Source organism: Phyllobates terribilis, unplaced genomic scaffold (genome assembly GCF_046119375.1).
Source record: "Phyllobates terribilis strain yellow unplaced genomic scaffold, ASM4611937v1 Scaffold_4__5_contigs__length_816908805, whole genome shotgun sequence".
NCBI classification, from domain to species: Eukaryota; Metazoa; Chordata; class Amphibia; order Anura; family Dendrobatidae; genus Phyllobates; species Phyllobates terribilis.
The window spans coordinates 349,852,094-349,868,835 of NW_027362764.1; positions in this window are offsets into that span (position 1 = coordinate 349,852,094).

The following is a 16,742-nucleotide window of genomic DNA, read 5'->3' on the forward strand; positions in this document are numbered from 1 at the left end:
CTTGGAAACAAACTGGGTCCCCCGATCAGACACCACATTGGTGGGAACCCCGTGAAACTTCACAATCTCATTTATGAACACCTGAGCAAGTGTCTTAGCATTGGGAAATGCAGGTAAAGCGACAAAAGAAAACCATTTTGCTGAACCCATCTACTACAGCCAAAACCACCGTTTTGCCTGCAGAAACCGGAAGGTCAGTAATAAAATCCATGGACAAGTGTGTCCATGGCCTGCTAGGGGTAGGCAGCGGAAGAAGAGTACCAGACGGACATGTGTGCGATACCTTAGAACGCGCGCAAATAATACAAGCAGCTACGTGTTCAATTACATCCCGCTGCAACCCCGGCCACCAAAAAAGACAAGAGTGGAGGTCCGCGGTTGCCTTACCACCTGAATGCCCAGCAAGCACAGAGTTATGATGTTCCTTGATAACTTTACGGTGCAGATCAGGTGGTACAAATAACTTTCCTGAAGGGCAGGGGGCAGGGGCGTCCCCCTGAGACTCCAGCTCCTCACCCTCCAGTTCAGGAAAAAGAGCTGAAATAACTGTGATATCGCGGCAGGATTCTCATGGTCACCACCACCAGGGAAGCTCCGGGACAAAGCATCAGCCTTGACGTTTTTGACTCCTGGCTGAAAAGAGACAACAAAATTGAACCTAGCAAAAAACAGGTTGAGACGTTTAGCTGACTGGAGATATGACAGGTTTATATGGTCAGTAATAACAGTAAAAGGATGGACAGCTCCCTCAAACCAGTGTCGCCATTCCTCGAACGCCAATTTGATCTCCAAAAGTTCCCTCTTACCCACGTCATAATTTCTCTCAGCTGAAGACAATTTTTTAGAAAAGAAGGTGCATGGACGCCATTTACCAGGGGACGGACCCTGAGACAACACGACCCCAACCCCAACATCCGAAGCATCGACCTCCACAATAAAGGGTTGAGAAACATCGGGTTGACTGAGTATAGGTGCAGTGGCAAAATGATTCTTTAAGGAAGAAAAAGCCTGGAGGGAAGCATCCGACCATTTGGAAAAATCAGACCTCTTCTTAGTCATATCAATAAGAGTTTCACTACAACAGAGTAATTTTGGATTCATTTCCTGTAAAAATTAGTAAAGCCCAGAAAATGTTATAGGGCCTTCAGGTTCTTGGGATGTTCCCAGTCAAGGACTGCACGGATCTTCTCCGGATCCATCTGAAAACCTGAAGATAACAAGTACCCCAAAAACTGCACCTCCTGAACAGCAAAAACACATTTCTCTAGTTTGGCATAGAGTTTGTTATCCCTTAATATCTGGAGCACCTGCTTAACAAGCCCCCGATGGGTCTGAAAATCAGGTGAATAAACAAAACTATCGTCCAGATAGACCACCACAAACCTCCCCACCAAATGCTGAAAAATATCATTTATGAAATGCTGGAATACCGCATGCGCATTGGTCAAGCCAAAAGGCATAACCAGACTCTCAAAATGACTTTCCGGGATATTGAATGCTGTCTTCCATTCGTCACCTTCTCTGATTCTAACCAGATTGTAGGCTCTCCTTAAATCCAATTTGAAGAATACCTTAGCTCCCACAACCTGGCTGAACAAATCAGGAATCACAGGAAGAGGGTACGGATCATGGATGGTAATTAGATTTAATTTCCGTAAATCTAAACAGGGACAAAGACCGGCATCTTTTTTCTTCACAAACAAGAACCCTGCCGCCACGGGCAAAGATGAGGGTCTGATATGTCCATTCTCCAGACTTTCCGCAATGAAATCCTTCATGGCTTGTCTCTCAGGGCCAGAAAGAGTATACAGTCTGGACTTAGGTAGTTTAGCTCCGGGGGTCAGGTTAATAGGACAGTCATAAGCACGATGAGGAGGCAAATCCTGACACCCCTTCTCATGAAAAAAAAACCTCCTCAAAACCAGACAGAAAAGCAGGCAGAAACTCCATAGAGACAGCAGCAATGGAAACATTCAGACAGTACTCATGGCAGTAATCTCCCCATTCAATAATCTCCCGGTTTGCCAATCCACCAATGGATTATGTTTAATAAGCCAGGGGATACCTAAAACAACCAGAGTAGGGAGATTCTCCAAAACATAGCAAGGAATGATTTCACAATGAACTGACCCCACCCTCAGTTGGCGGCCTGTAACCACTGCTGAACCTCACAGCGAAGGTCATTCACCTGTAGACACAGACAGCGGAACTGCTCTGCAAGCTAATCCCATACTATAGGGAGTAAGGGGAAAAAAGGTGCATGCCCAAAAACCCACAAAGAAAAAAAAAAAAGTCAATCTTGTGTAGTTTCTTTTTTTTTTCCCAAAACGTGCTCGGCCGGTTATAATGTCATGCCAGTTGTGAGTGCAACACAGAGAGTAAAGGGAAAGGGGGCCCAGACACTAGGGAAAGGGGGAAGAGGTGACCTCCTAATCTGGTCTAGCGTCACCCTGTCTCCCCCTAACGTCCCTATACAGCCTCCGCAGCTATCGCCGATCACGTGCCTCGCCTTACCCTCCCTGGTTTAAGGTTATAGCTGGGGATGGAAGGAGATGAGCACTAGTCAACCTCCACTAGCACTCTAAAGACAAAAGGGAAAGAAAACACAGGGGAATTACAACTTAGCTTTAGAAGAAACTCCAACAGGGCACACGGCCTCAAGACTCCAAAAAGGACGTGATGCTACTTCAGCCAAGTTCCAAGTAGGAATGAGTATAACCGGCGACGCCCACCTAGACACACCAGGTATATATGCACCCAGACTAAAGGGAGGTAGTCACTGGGTCCTAAACACAGCCTCCTTCTAGGCTGCTGTCTGCAAAAACGTGGAGATCTCCTGTAAACCACTGCAGGGCAACTGTCTGTCACCTCTGACACACCCGTGACAGTACCCCACCCCCTCCATGAGTGGCCTCCGGACACTCAGTACCGGGTTTCTCAGGAAAAGAGGTGTGAAAAGAGCAAACCAATCTGGGAGTGTTCACCTCTGACACTGAAACCCATGTCCTCTCCTCCGGACCATAGCCTTTCCATTGAACCAAGTATTGCAGAGAACGACGTTGGAGACTAGAATCTACTATCCTCAAAATCTCGAACTCCAAATTACCATCAACCATTACTGGGGGGGAGGCGGTGGTAGAGGTGAGGGCTCAAGGGGTTCTATTTTCCTTCTGAGTAAGGACCTGTGGAACACATTGTGAACCTTAAGGGCCCGAGGAAGTTCAAGATGAAACGTTGCTGGGTTAATGATGGTGGTAATTTTGTAGGGACCAATAAACCTAGGTCCCAGCTTCCAAGAAGGAACTTTCAGTCTTATATTCTTGGTAGACAACCACACAAAGTCATTCACATTAAGGTCCGGACCTGGCAAGCGTTTTCTGCCAGCCATACATTTATACCTGTCACCCATGGTCATTGTTAGAACCCTCCTGTTAGTTTTTTCTATCTTGTGTTTTGCGGTCAAGTGACCATCTGCCTATTTATTCCAGCTCCGCCCTTCTGGCTTTGCTGGACTTCAGTGTTGTTTGACTGTCTCTCTAGCAAGGTGCTTCTCTGTCTAGTTCGCTTGGTCCTCTGGGACCTCTAGTACTTTTTGTCAGTTTGTATTTTGTGCTCTGCAACAACTTCTGTTTAGGAGGTGTCCCATATTTGTCCCAGTCCTTAGTTCTTTTAGGGACCCCTCCCTTAATTCTATAGGTCTTCGTTCAGACTAGCCGAGGACTAAGGCGGGTCTGTTCACAAGGAACAGGCAGCCCGCTACATCGTAGGGATTCAGCTTTCCCCTATCTTTCCTTAGTTTATGTTGCAGATCATAACAGTCATCAAATTACACAGAACACCCTGCCACACCGAGGAGAGCGACAAAGCAAACCGTTCCTACACAAAACTACACAAAATGTAATGGGGGGGGTAGGTTGGTAGTCAGTGGCGAGGGGTGCTATGTTTTCTTCATCTCCCCGGCCTGCTACAGAAATATAGGGACATGCTTGTCCCTGGGTGTGTGTGAAAACAGGAGATTACAGATACAACACAAATTGCATATAACGGCATTCACAGATGGTAAAACACAGTCTCAGTCCCCACACAGTGCTCTTCACGGTGTGACTCGGCCCTAGGGGAAAACTGCCTCTGGACTTACACGTAGGGAAGCTCCTGCTTCACCTCCCGGCTCCCAATGCCCAATTTTAACAGGGACTTCCTCGCTCCTGAGGCTCCCTAGTCCTGGCACATCCGTTAATGCCTATCGAATGAAAAAGGCCAGAATTCGCAAATTGACTTATCAAGTATGGACTATACCGTAGTGTGCCCATTGCTGTTAATCCTCCTTGTAGTTCCCACATACACCTATCTCTATTCTAGTCTGTGCTTCCAAAACGTCTACACGTCTATCCTGCTTGAACGTTACTCACCATCTACTAGTGTTGAGCGAGCGTGCTCGACACTGCTTGGTACTCGACCGAGCAGCTCACTACTCGGGATGTTCGGCGAGCACCGAGCATTTTCGGGTTACTCGGGCGGGAGCTCGGGTTTCCGCCCTGCATGTTTGGCGCTCTTTACAGAGCCAACGAACATGCAGGGATTGCCAGCCAGTCACTGCAATGCCACAGCCATGTTGGTTGTGGGCATTACAGTGATTGGCTGGCCGCACAGCATCACCTCGAGTATTTAAAACAGGGTGCCGCCATCTTGGACACAGTCACTCCGGATAAGACAGTGTAGGGAGAGTGCTGCTGAGCTAGGGAGAGATTTATACTGCAAAATAGGTAGTATAGGGTCTCCAAAGCCTGCAAAAACAAACAAACAGTCCTTCTGAGGACTAATATCCATCCCAGATATCAGGCAGGCAGGCAGGCTGTATAAGAGATGGAGTGGTTATACCAACAAACGCAGCATTACAGTCCTGTGTGCTGCTGCTGCTCAAATTGCTAGACTTAGCCCAAGGTCTCAGGGGCCAGGAAAAATCCTTTTTTTTTCATCTAAATCCTCTTTACAAATACCCGTCTTATTAACCTTTTGGTATTCCCCCCCTCCCCCCAAAAAAAAAAAAATTGAGTGTGTCCGAGTGTTCAGACACAAATATATCTGTTTAAAAGAGTCTGATTTCGGCCAGATAACTAGAACTGTGGTTTTGCAGTGAAAAGGTTCAATTGTCTGTATTATCCACTATTTTGCTTTTTTTTCCATAAAAAAAAAAAAAAAACAGTTTGAGTGTCTCGCTGACTGTTCAGACACAAATATATCTGTTTAAAAGATTCTGGTGTAGGCCAGAGAAATAGAACTGTGGTTTTCCTCTTCTACGGTTCTAATCTCCTTTTTATTACCCTTTTGCCATTGATAGTGCAAGTGTAAGCTATTTTACTTCATTTACAATGGGCAAGGCGCGTGGCAAGGGACGTGGAACTGGACGTTCTGGTGATGCAGAGGACGGGGCCGTGGCCAAGGTGAAAATGTGCCACAACCAACAGCCACATCTTCTCGTTTCCAGTTCTTGACCGAATTAGTAGGGAAGCACACAACAACACCACTAATGCAAACTGATCAGTGTGAACAGGTTATTAATTGGATAGCAGATAATACTTCCAGTCACCTGGGCACCACCACCTCCGGTCTGTCTTCCACACGGTAAATTGTTAGTAGCCATGAGTCTCGACCGCATACTCCTCCTCACCCTGAAGCTCCTTCCTCCCACCATGCCGAGTGTCGTCAGACAGCAACTGATCCCACAGTTGAACACTCTGAAGAGCTGTTCACTGGTGCATTTCCATATTTGGGCCCCTCGTCTGCTCCGCTTGAAGTGGTGGAAGAGGAGATCCCATGTAGTGATGGCCAAATATTTGAACAGCCACAGCCACAGGAAGGCGACGCTGGCAATTTGTCACAAGAGGTGGACGATGACGAGACACAATTGCCACGAAGTGAGGAGGAGGACCGTGGTGCGGAAGTGGAAGAGGAGGAGGTGGTGATTGCTCTAGTAACTGACCAAACGTGGCAGGAGGACACGCAGTGTGACGCCAGCAGCACACAGGGGGAGGGACGCGGAGTACCCCAACAGGCAGAAAGAAGCAGTGTGGTGGCCGTAGACAGAAGGCGGGCAACCGTTCTCAGTAGCACCAACACAAGGGACGTTACCAGTACAACCCCTAGGTCTTCCAGAGTCTGGAATTTTTTTAAAGACTCTGCTGATAACCCCAAAAAGGCCATTTGTACCACCTGCCAGGCCCGCATCAGCAGGGGTGACAAAAATACCAGTCTGACCACCACCAGCATGATCAGGCACATGTCAGTAAAGCACCCGACTTTGTGGGACGAACCCCAGGGTCCACGACCAGTGTCAGCGAGTGTCACCACTGCTTCTTCCGCTGTTGTGCGTGTAAGAGAACCCCCTGTTGTGCGTGTAAGGCAATCCCCTGTCCATACTGCATGCAAAGATGCCCCCTCCTCTCAGTCTTCACTTGTTATGGCAGTTTCTCAAGAAACAGCATCAACGTCCACGTCCCACCACAGCGTTCAATTGTCCATATCCCAGACCTTTGAATGAAAGCGCAAATTCGCAGTCAACGCCCCACAGGCCACAGTCCTAAATTCGCACATTTCACGAATGCTTGCATTGGAAATGCTGCCTTTTAGGCTGGTGGAGACGGAATCCTTCCGCAACCTTATGGCGGTGGCCGTCCCTCGGTACTCGGTCCCCAGCTGACACTATTTTGCCCGGTGTTCCATCCCTACACTACACAAGCACGTGTCCCAAACATCTGCCGTGCCCTCAACAATGCAGTTACTGGGAGAGTCCACCTGACAACGGACACGTGGACAAGTGCTTGTGGCCAGGGACGGCACACTGGGTAAACATAGTGGAAGCCGGGACCCAGTCGGATCTTGGGACAGAACACATCCTCCCCACACGAGGATTGCGGGTCCTATGTCAGTCAGAGTTGCCCCCACAGTGTACAGCTCCTGCGCATCATCCTCCTCCTCCTCCGCTGAACCTACATCCAGGCATGGTCGTGTGTGACAATGGCCGTAACCTGGTGGCGGCTCTGAGGCGAGGCGAGATCACACATGTACCATGCCTGGCTCATGTGCTTAACCTCGTGATTCAGCGGTTTCTTAAATCGTATCCAGAGTTTCCAGATCTGCTCGTCAAAGTACGCCGTCTGTGAGCTCATTTTCGCAAGTCGGCTACAGCTTCCGCCGCCCTTGCTGTTTTGCAGCAGCGTTTGCAGATTCAGGCACACCGACTGGTGTGTGATGTCCCCACACGTTGGAACTCTACCCTACTCATGTTGCAAAGGATTTGTGAGCAGAAGAGAGCAGTTGTGGAGTACCAGCTGCAACAAGGCCGTCGATATTCAGGTCAGACTCCACACATAAGACCTCAGGAGTGGACCTGGATGTCTGACATATGTACCATCCTGACAAACTTTGAGGAGTCCACCAAGATGGTGAGTGGTGATGACGCCATCATTAGCGTCAGCATCCCACTTGTCTGTCTTTTGCAACGCTCTCTGCAGAGAATTAAAGAGGAGGCATTGCAGCCAGAGTATGAGGAGATGGATCAAGAAGCTATAGCGGGCGATTACACACAGCCCAGCCTCATCTCATCCCAACGTACATTGGGGGACAATGAGGAAGAGGAAGAGGAGGAAGAACAGCAGCTGGTATCATGCGCTGTACACGGTAGTACCTGTAAAACTGTCATACCGTCGATTCAGCATGGGTGGCCTGAGGACAGGGGGGAGGAGGAGGAGGAGGATGAGGAGGAGAGCATTGTCAGTAGTCATCTTGGTGAGGACATGGAAGTCTTGCCCGTTACCAGTCTTGCACGCAATGCTGACTTTATGTTACGCTGCCTTAACCGTGACCCTCACGTTGTCAAAATGTTGGGTGATGGTCATTACTGGTTGGTGACACTTTTAAACCCCTGCTACAAGGAGAACTTTCACCCTCTTATTCCTGAGGTGGAGATCTCTACAACAATGGGGCAGTAACAGAAGGCCCTTGCTGCAGAACTGTTAAAAAAATTCCCATCTGTACACGCTAGCTGCAGAGGTCACAGTTCGTTGCCCAACCAAGGCGTACAGGCGAGAGAGACGCAACTCCAATCCAGCAGAGGCAGGGGAACACTGTCAATGTTCTGGGACAGTTTTCTGAGACCCGCCCAGCTTACAGGCCCTGAGGCGCAGGGTACTCTCGCAAGGAGTGGAAAGTTTCAGAACATGGTGAGGGAGTACCTTGCCGACCGTACCAGCGTCCTCCTTGATTCCTCTGTGCCTTTCAATTATTGAGTATCCAAGCTGGACACTTGGAATGAACTCGCTCTGTACGCCTTAGAGGTCCTGGCCTGCCCTGCGGCTAGCGTGTTATCGGAGCATGTTTTTAGTGCCGCTGGGGGAATTATAACCGATAAGCGCACTCACCTGTCAACTGACAATGCTGACAAGCTGACCCTTATCAAAATGAACAAGGGCTGGATTGGGCCAGACTTCTCATCACCACCAAATGACAGCAGGGTAACATAAAGTCAAATCCACTGTGTTGTTTCGGGAGGTGTATTCCCATATACCACTTCACACCCACACATGGGTATACGCTTCCTCATTTTGGCTGTTTTTTGCTCTTCTCCTTATCCTCAGCCTCCAACACCACTATACCACCAGAGTGACCGTGGTCCGTGTTGTCAGCATTGCAAGTTCCTCCGTCCTAATTTTGGCAGCTTTTGCTTGGAAGCCATAGGAAAAGACTATGGGAGACCCACTCCCCAATAATGGGAATAATGTTTTTAATATGCTGTACTGCAAGGCTCTTCCAAGGGGCATTAAAACCGTCTTGTTAAACTACTCTGACCTCCAAGGCTCTTCCAAGGGGCATTAAAATCGTCTTGTTAAGGTACTGCGACCTGCACGTCTCTTCCAAGGGGCATTAAAACCATCTTGTTAAGCTACTGCGACCTCCACCACTCTTCCAAGGGGCATTGATATTGTCTTTTTATTCCACTGTGACCTCCACCACTCTTCCAAGGGGCATTAAAACAGTCTTGTTAAACCAATCTGACCTCCACGTCTCTTCCAAGAGGCATTAAAACCGTCTTGTTAAGCTACTGCAACCTCCACCACTCTTCCAAGAGGCATTAAAACCGTCTTGTTAAGCTACTGTGACCTCCATGTCTCTTCCAAGGGGCATTAAAACCATCTTGTTAAGCTACTGTGACCTCCATGTCTCTTCCAAGGGGCATTAAAACCATCTTGTTAAGCTACTGCGACCTCCACCACTCTTCCAAGGGGCATTGATATTGTCTTTTTATTCCACTGCGACCTCCACCACTCTTCCAAGGGGCATTGATATTGTCTTATTATTCCACTGTGACCTCCACCACTCTTCCAAGGGGCATTAAAACAGTCTTGTTTAGCTACTGTGACCTCCACGTCTCTTCCAAGGGGCATTAAAACCGTCTTGTTAAACCACTCTGACCTCCATGTCTCTACCAAGGGGCATTAAAACCATTTTGTTAAGCTACTGTGACCTCCACGTCTCTTCCAAGGGGCATTAAAACCATCTTGTTAAGCTACTGTGACCTCCACGTCTCTTCCAAGGGGCATTAAAACCATCTTGTAAAGCTACTGTGACCTCCACATCTCTTCCAAGGGGCATTAAAGCCGTCTTGTTAAGATACTGTGACCTCCACGTCTGTTCCAAGGGGCAATAAAACCATCTTGTTAAACCACTTTGACCTCCACCACTCTTCCAAGGGGCATTAAAACCATCTTGTTAAGCTACTGTGACCTCCACGTCTCTACCAAGGGGCATTAAAACCATTTTGTTAAGCTACTGTGACCTCCACGTCTCTTCCAAGGGGCATTAAAACCATCTTGTTAAGCTACTGTGACCTCCACATCTCTTCAAAGGGGCATTAAAACCATCTTGTTAAGCTACTACGACCTCCACCACTCTTCCAAGGGGCATTAAAACGGTCTTGTTAAGCTACTGTGACCTCCACATCTCTTCCAATGGGCATTAAAACCGTCTTGTTAAACCACTCTGACCTCCACATCTCTACCAAGGGGCATTAAAACCATCTTGTTAAGCTACTGTGACCTCTTCGTCTCTACCAAGGGGCATTAAAACCATTTTGTTAAGCTACTGTGACCTCCATGTCTCTTCCAAGGGGCATTAAAACCATCTTGTTAAGCTACTGTGACCTCCACATCTCTTCAAAGGGGCATTAAAACCATCTTGTTAAGCTACTGTCACGCTGTCTCTGTATACTGGAGGTAGGGGGCCTAAGCTGACCCTAAGCTGGGGCCCTGACTAATCCCTCAACCTGGAGGTACTGTTAAAGGTACAGAGGTCCAGGCCACCAGCGTAACCCCTACCTTCTGAGGATCCCTGCACCTAAGTAATCTAGTCCTGAGAAGGACCCCGATCACAACAAAAGGGGACAAGTAATAATATGCCCACACACAGTACTTAGACGAACGAGACAGTACAAGGGAAAAACCAAGACCACCTTGCATACAAAAACTACACAACTACAACAGAGGGAACACCAACGGGAAAGGAGATAAATGATAAAGCGAGGAAGGGAAATAACTCTCCAAATACACTTATCTCTGAAACTCCAAAAACCACGATCCGCTCTGTTAGTCTGCATGAAATGCTTTCACCGACACTTCCCTAACAGACCAGCAGGCATTTGAAGGAGTCTCACTACAGCAGCATTGATTGCAGCTGGGCGAGGCTGGACCTCATCTAGCACAGAGAGAGAGAGAATTAACTCCCTCACTGCCGAAAAACACAAAGCACCAAAAAGTCAGCTGCGAGAAGTCAGGCTGTGTAATCGTGACGATCTTCGTGGCGACACACCCGTGACAGCTACTACGACCTCCACCACTCTTCCAAGGGGCATTAAAACCGTCTTGTTAAACCACTCTGACCTCCACGTCTCTTTCAAGGGGCATTAAAACAATCTTGTTAAGCTACTGTGACCTCCATGTCTCTTCCAAGGGGCATTAAAACCATCTTGTTAAGCTACTGTGACCTCCATGTCTCTTCCAAGGGGCATTAAAACCATCTTGTTAAGCTACTGTGACCTCCACGTCTCTTCCAAGGGGCATTAAAACCGTCTTGTTAAGCTACTGTGACCTCCACGTCTCTACCAAGGGGCATTAAAACCGTCTTGTTAAGCTACTGTGACCTCCAACACTTTTCCAAGGGGCATTGATATTGTCTTTTTATCCCACTGCGACCTCCACCACTCTTCCAAGGGGCATTAAAATGGCCTTGTTAAGCTACTGTGACCTCCACATCTCTTCCAAGGGGCATTAAAACCATCTTGTTAAACCACTCTGACCTCCACGTCTCTTCCAAGAGGCATTAAAACCATCTTGTTAAACCACTCTGACCTCCACGTCTCCTCCAAGGGGCATTAAAACTGTCTTGTTAAGCTACTGTGACCTTCACGTATCTTCCAAGGGGCATTAAAACCGTCTTGTTAAACCACTCTGAACTCCACAGCTCTTCCAAGGGGCATTGAAATGTTGTTTTAAAATTACCTCTAACCTCCACGACTCTTCCAACGGGCATTGCATTTCCTCTTAATTTTAGTCAGATTTTTCTTTTCAATGCATAGGCGAACACTAAAGGAGACCCACTCCCCAATAATGGGTAGAAGATTTTTAGTACGCTTTAATCCACATCAGTTTTAAGGGGCATTGCAGTTCCTCATAATTTTTGGAAAGCCTTTCATTCACTGCTTAGGCCAACAGTGTACAGGAGACCCAGTTGCTATAAATGGAAAAAAACAGTTTAGTTAAGGCCCTCTGACTTCTATGTCACTTCCAAGGGACATTGGAGTGCTTCAAAATTTTTGGTAGGCATTGCACTCACTGTATGCCCTATAACTGTGTAGCCAAACCTTTCCTTTTGGTACAGAAACATATCCTACAATACATGTGTGGCTGACTGGCCTGATATTGATTTGAATGGTCTCTGTTCCTCCTGCTCTGTCTCCTTTGCCACCACTTCATCCGTCATTCATCACCTGAAGCTTTGTTTTAACGGGAGTCATAGAACTGGGAAAGTAGCAGGAAAACATCCAGCAATCCTCGGAGGAGGTAGGATATGCGCCAAAACGCTGACCATCTCAGGCCTAGCCGCTACTACATACATGCGCTTGCATTCCAAGAAACAGAAAGCTAAAGAGATGGATGGCCTCATGATCATGAATAATTTACTCATTGTGTAGGAGGCTGACCACTGCTGCTGTCTTCCTTTTGAACTTTGTGTTGAAGCCTGATTGACCCAGGACCCGCAATCCTCTATGTCTGGAGGACGTGTTGCATCCCAGTGTCCAACTGTGTCCCGGCTTCCACAATATTAACCCAGTGTGAAGGCGTCAGTGAGATGGACCATCCCTGGCCACATTCACTTGTCCACGTGTTTGTGGTTAGGCTGTCCTTCCCACTAAATGCACTGGGGAGGGCACAGGTAATGTTTTGGTATGCGCGCTTGTGTATAAGGCGCACCGGGACAAATAGGGGCGGCTGGGGACCATTAAGGACACCCGGCCGCCCCCAGGCGGCAGGGGACCGTGTGTGGGCACTCAGTCACGGGGCGGCTGGGGACCGAGTATGGACACTCGGCCACCCCCTGGCGGCTGGGGACCGAGTGTGGACACCCAGCCGCCGGGTGGCTGAGGACTGAGTATGGATACCAGGCCTCCGACACAGCCATGACATGGTGGCCAGATTCTGCCTCCACATGCCTAAAAGGCCTAATTTCAAGTGCAAGCAAGCGGCATGGTATTGCAGCCTGGGGCTGGTGGCAGGCTGCATACTTGCGCTTGCATTGCAAGGAATGGGGAAGGTACAATTGAACACTGCCCTGGGACAAAGACTTGCACGGGGATAGTTGCAAGTCTGCATCTTCTGATGCAGCAAGGATGACTTCTGATGGGCACACTTTTAGGCAGTGACCTGGGTGTCAGAGATGATTCCAGGGGTCTTCCCCATGCTGTTCCCATGTCGTTTCAGCACTGTATGCATGTGTCACACAGCACATGGCCAGATAAGGTTGTAAAATGTTAAAATTACATTTCCCGGTGAATGCATTTGTCACACTTGAAAGCAATACAAAAGTGCAAAAACACATAAAAAATGCTACTTGTGAACATAGCCCAAGGTGTGGAGGAGTATTTTTGTTTTTGGTTATTTATTTTACCTTATACACAAGTCTTTACCCTGGAAAGGAAGTTCCTTAATATATTTCACAGGAAAGCAGTTTCAGTTTAGTTTTTGAACGTTTTATTGTGAGCCCGTAAAAGTGGCTTAATACCTCTGACCACGTTGTTGACAGCAGTGACCTGGAGGTCAGAAATGCTTCCTGGGGTGATCCCCTTGCTGTTCCCATGTCATTTGAGCACTGTCACTATCGTTTTGGGCACTTTTTAGGCTTTCTACAGACTGCAGAGGGTGCCGCTGCAAAAATGCTCGGGTCTCCCATAGACTAACATTGGGCTCGTTGCTCGGGTCGAGCATCCGAGTATCACGGTGAGCTCGGCCCGAGCTTCGAGCACCCGAGCATTTTAGTGCTCGCTCAACACTAGTCATTGTCCATTTGGAAGACCCATTTCCGCCCAAGCTTTAACTTCCTAGCTGATGTGTTCAGATGTTGCTTCAGTATTGCCACAAAATCTTCTTTTCTCATAATAATTCAATCTATTTTATGAAGTGCACCTGTCCCTCCTGAAGCAAAACAACTCCATAACATGAAGCTGCCACCCCTGTGTTTCACAGTTGGGATAGTGTTCTTAGGCTTCCAAGCATCTCCCTTTTTCCTCCAAACATAATGATGGTCATTATGCCCAAAAAGTTCAATTTTAGCTTCATCAGACCACAGGACATGTCTCCAAAAATTAAGGTCCTTGTTCCTGTGTGCATTTGCAAACATTAATCTGGCATTTTTATGTTTCTTTTGGAATAATGGCTTCTTCCTGGCAGAGTGGCCTTTCAGTCTATGTTGACACAGTACTTGATTCACTGTGGATATTGACACAATCATACCAGCTTCCGCCATCATCTTCACAAGGTCTTTTGCTTTTGTCCTTGGGTTGATATACACATGTTGGACCAAAGCACATTCATCTCTGGGACACAGAACCCGTCTCCTTCCTGAGCTATATAATGGCTGGACATTCCCATCTTGTTTGTACTTGCGTATAATTGTTTGTACAGTTGAACAATGCGGGTATCTTGAAATTGCACCCCAGGATGAGCCACACTTGTGCAAGTTTACAATTCTTTTCCTGATATCTTGTCTGATTTCTTTAGACTTTCCCATGATGCTACACAAAGAAGCTGTGTGTTTCAGGTGTGCATTAAAATACATCCACATGTGTGTCTCTAATTAACTAACCTGCTGCCAAAAAACAGAAGCTTCCACACACATCACATCATCATATGGATAGCCCAGAGTTGTTTAAAGGCATAGTAATCTTAGTGTATCTAAACTTTTGACTTTGCAGTAAGTAATTAAAATGCCTTAAAACATTATCTCTCTCATTATTCTGGCATTTGGCAAATATTAAAAATTATGGTAATCCTAATTGACCTAAGACTATTTAGGTTTATTCTGATTTCATGTCAGATATTGAGAAAAACATGCATATGTGTCTTTTTATATAGTGTATGTAAACTTCTGGTTTCAACTGTATATAAGTATATTGAATTGTCTAAAATAATAATCAAAACAAACTATAAATATTCCAGATACCAGATGCAAGATGTGCAACTTCATCACTAGTATCCTGAACAACACAAGAGCGCAGTAGTAAATTATTACTAGAAAACAATCCCTCTAGTTATCATGGCCTCTACACTCGTCAGATGACCCCACTAATATCGATCTCTCGGGGATGAAGAATTCTGTAATGTTTGTCACATACAACAATCTACACTTTACTCCAGCCCTAAAAGTGAAGACCCCTGGCTGCCAACGTTCAAATCCAGCTATTTGTACTGAACGTGGAAAATATTGTCCTCCATTTAAAATGTGCAAGGCACATGTCAAAGGACGGGGAAATGGATATGATGGTGCATGCAGAGGGAGAGGCCAAAGCCGTGGGCTAGCTGAAATTGTGCCATAACAAACACCCACATCTTCTCGCTCGACCTTCCTGTCTCAATTAATAGAGGACCGCAGAACACCACTATTGAACACAGAGCAGTGTCAAAAGGTTATTGGTTGGATAGCAGATAATGCTTCCAGTCACTTAGCCACCACCACCACCCTGTCTTCTACATGGTTAAGTATCAGTAGCTGTGAGTCTGGACCGCATATTCCTCACCCTGATCCTCCTTCCTCCCACCATGCCGAGTGCCCGGAGACAACTGATCCCACACTTGGACACTCCGAAGAGCTGTTCACTTTTTCATTTATAGATTTAGGCCTCTCGACCGATCCACTTGAAGCGAGGCAAGAGGAGATCGCATGTAGCGATGCCCAAATATTTGAGCAGCCACGGTCACACGAAGGCGACGGTGGGAAACTGTCACAAGAGGTGGACGATGATGAGACACAATTGCCAGAAAGTCAGGAGGAGGACCAGGGTGCGGAAGTGGAAGATGAGGTGGTGGATGATATAGTAACTGACCCAACCTGGCAGGGGGACATACGACATACAAAGTGAGGACAGCAGCACACAGGGGGAGGAAGGTGTAGCACCACAACAGGCAGGAAGAAGCAGTGTGGTGGCCGCAAACAGAAGGCGGGCAACCGTTCCCCATAACATCAACACGACGGAAGTTGCCAGGACAACTGTTAGGTCTTCCCAAGTCTTGTTGTTTCTTAAATACTCTGCCGATAACCCCAAAAAGGCCATTTGCACCACCTGCCAGGCCAGCATCAGCAGGGGTAGTAAAACTACCAGCCTGACTACCACCAGCATGATCAGGCACATGGCAGCAAAGCACCCGACTAAGTGGGACAAAGCCCACAGTCCAGGAACAGTGTCTGCGGGTGGCACCACTGCTTCTTCTGCTGTTGTGCGTGCAAGCCAATCCTCTGTCCATGGCGCATGCCAAGATGCCACCTGCCCTGCACCTGTCGTTGAACACTCTCAACTAGCACCATCAGCAAGCACGTCCACATCCTTGTCCCTGCACAGCGTTCAGTTGTCCCTACCCCACTCCTTGGAACGCAAGCGTAAATATGCAGCCAACGCCCCACAGGCCTCACTACTAAATTCACACATTTCGCGACTGCTTGCACTCGAAATGTTGCCTTTTGGACTCATGGAGACGGAAGCTTTCTGCAACCTCGGCACTCGGTCCCCAGCCGCCACTATTTCTCCCGGTGTGCCGTCCCCGCATTACACAAGCACGTGTCCCACAACATTAGCCGTTCCCTCAACAACGTAGTTACTGAGAAAGTGCACCTAACCATGGTACGTGCTTGTGGGCACGGACGATACATCTTGCTGACAGCACACTGAGTTAACCTAGTGGAAGCCGGGACCCAGTCGGACCTTGGGACGGAACACGTCCTCCCGACGCCAATGATTGCGGACCCTGGGTTATTCAGGGTTGCCCCCACATTCTACAGCTCCTGCCCCTCCTCTTCAGCATCCATCTCCGAAATGACCACATCAGTCGCAAGCTGTTAGCACTGCAGCACTGCCTTGGCAACAGGCTGTGCCAAAGCTAACATGCTTAGGTGACAAACCGCATAACGCTGAAGAGTTGTGGACA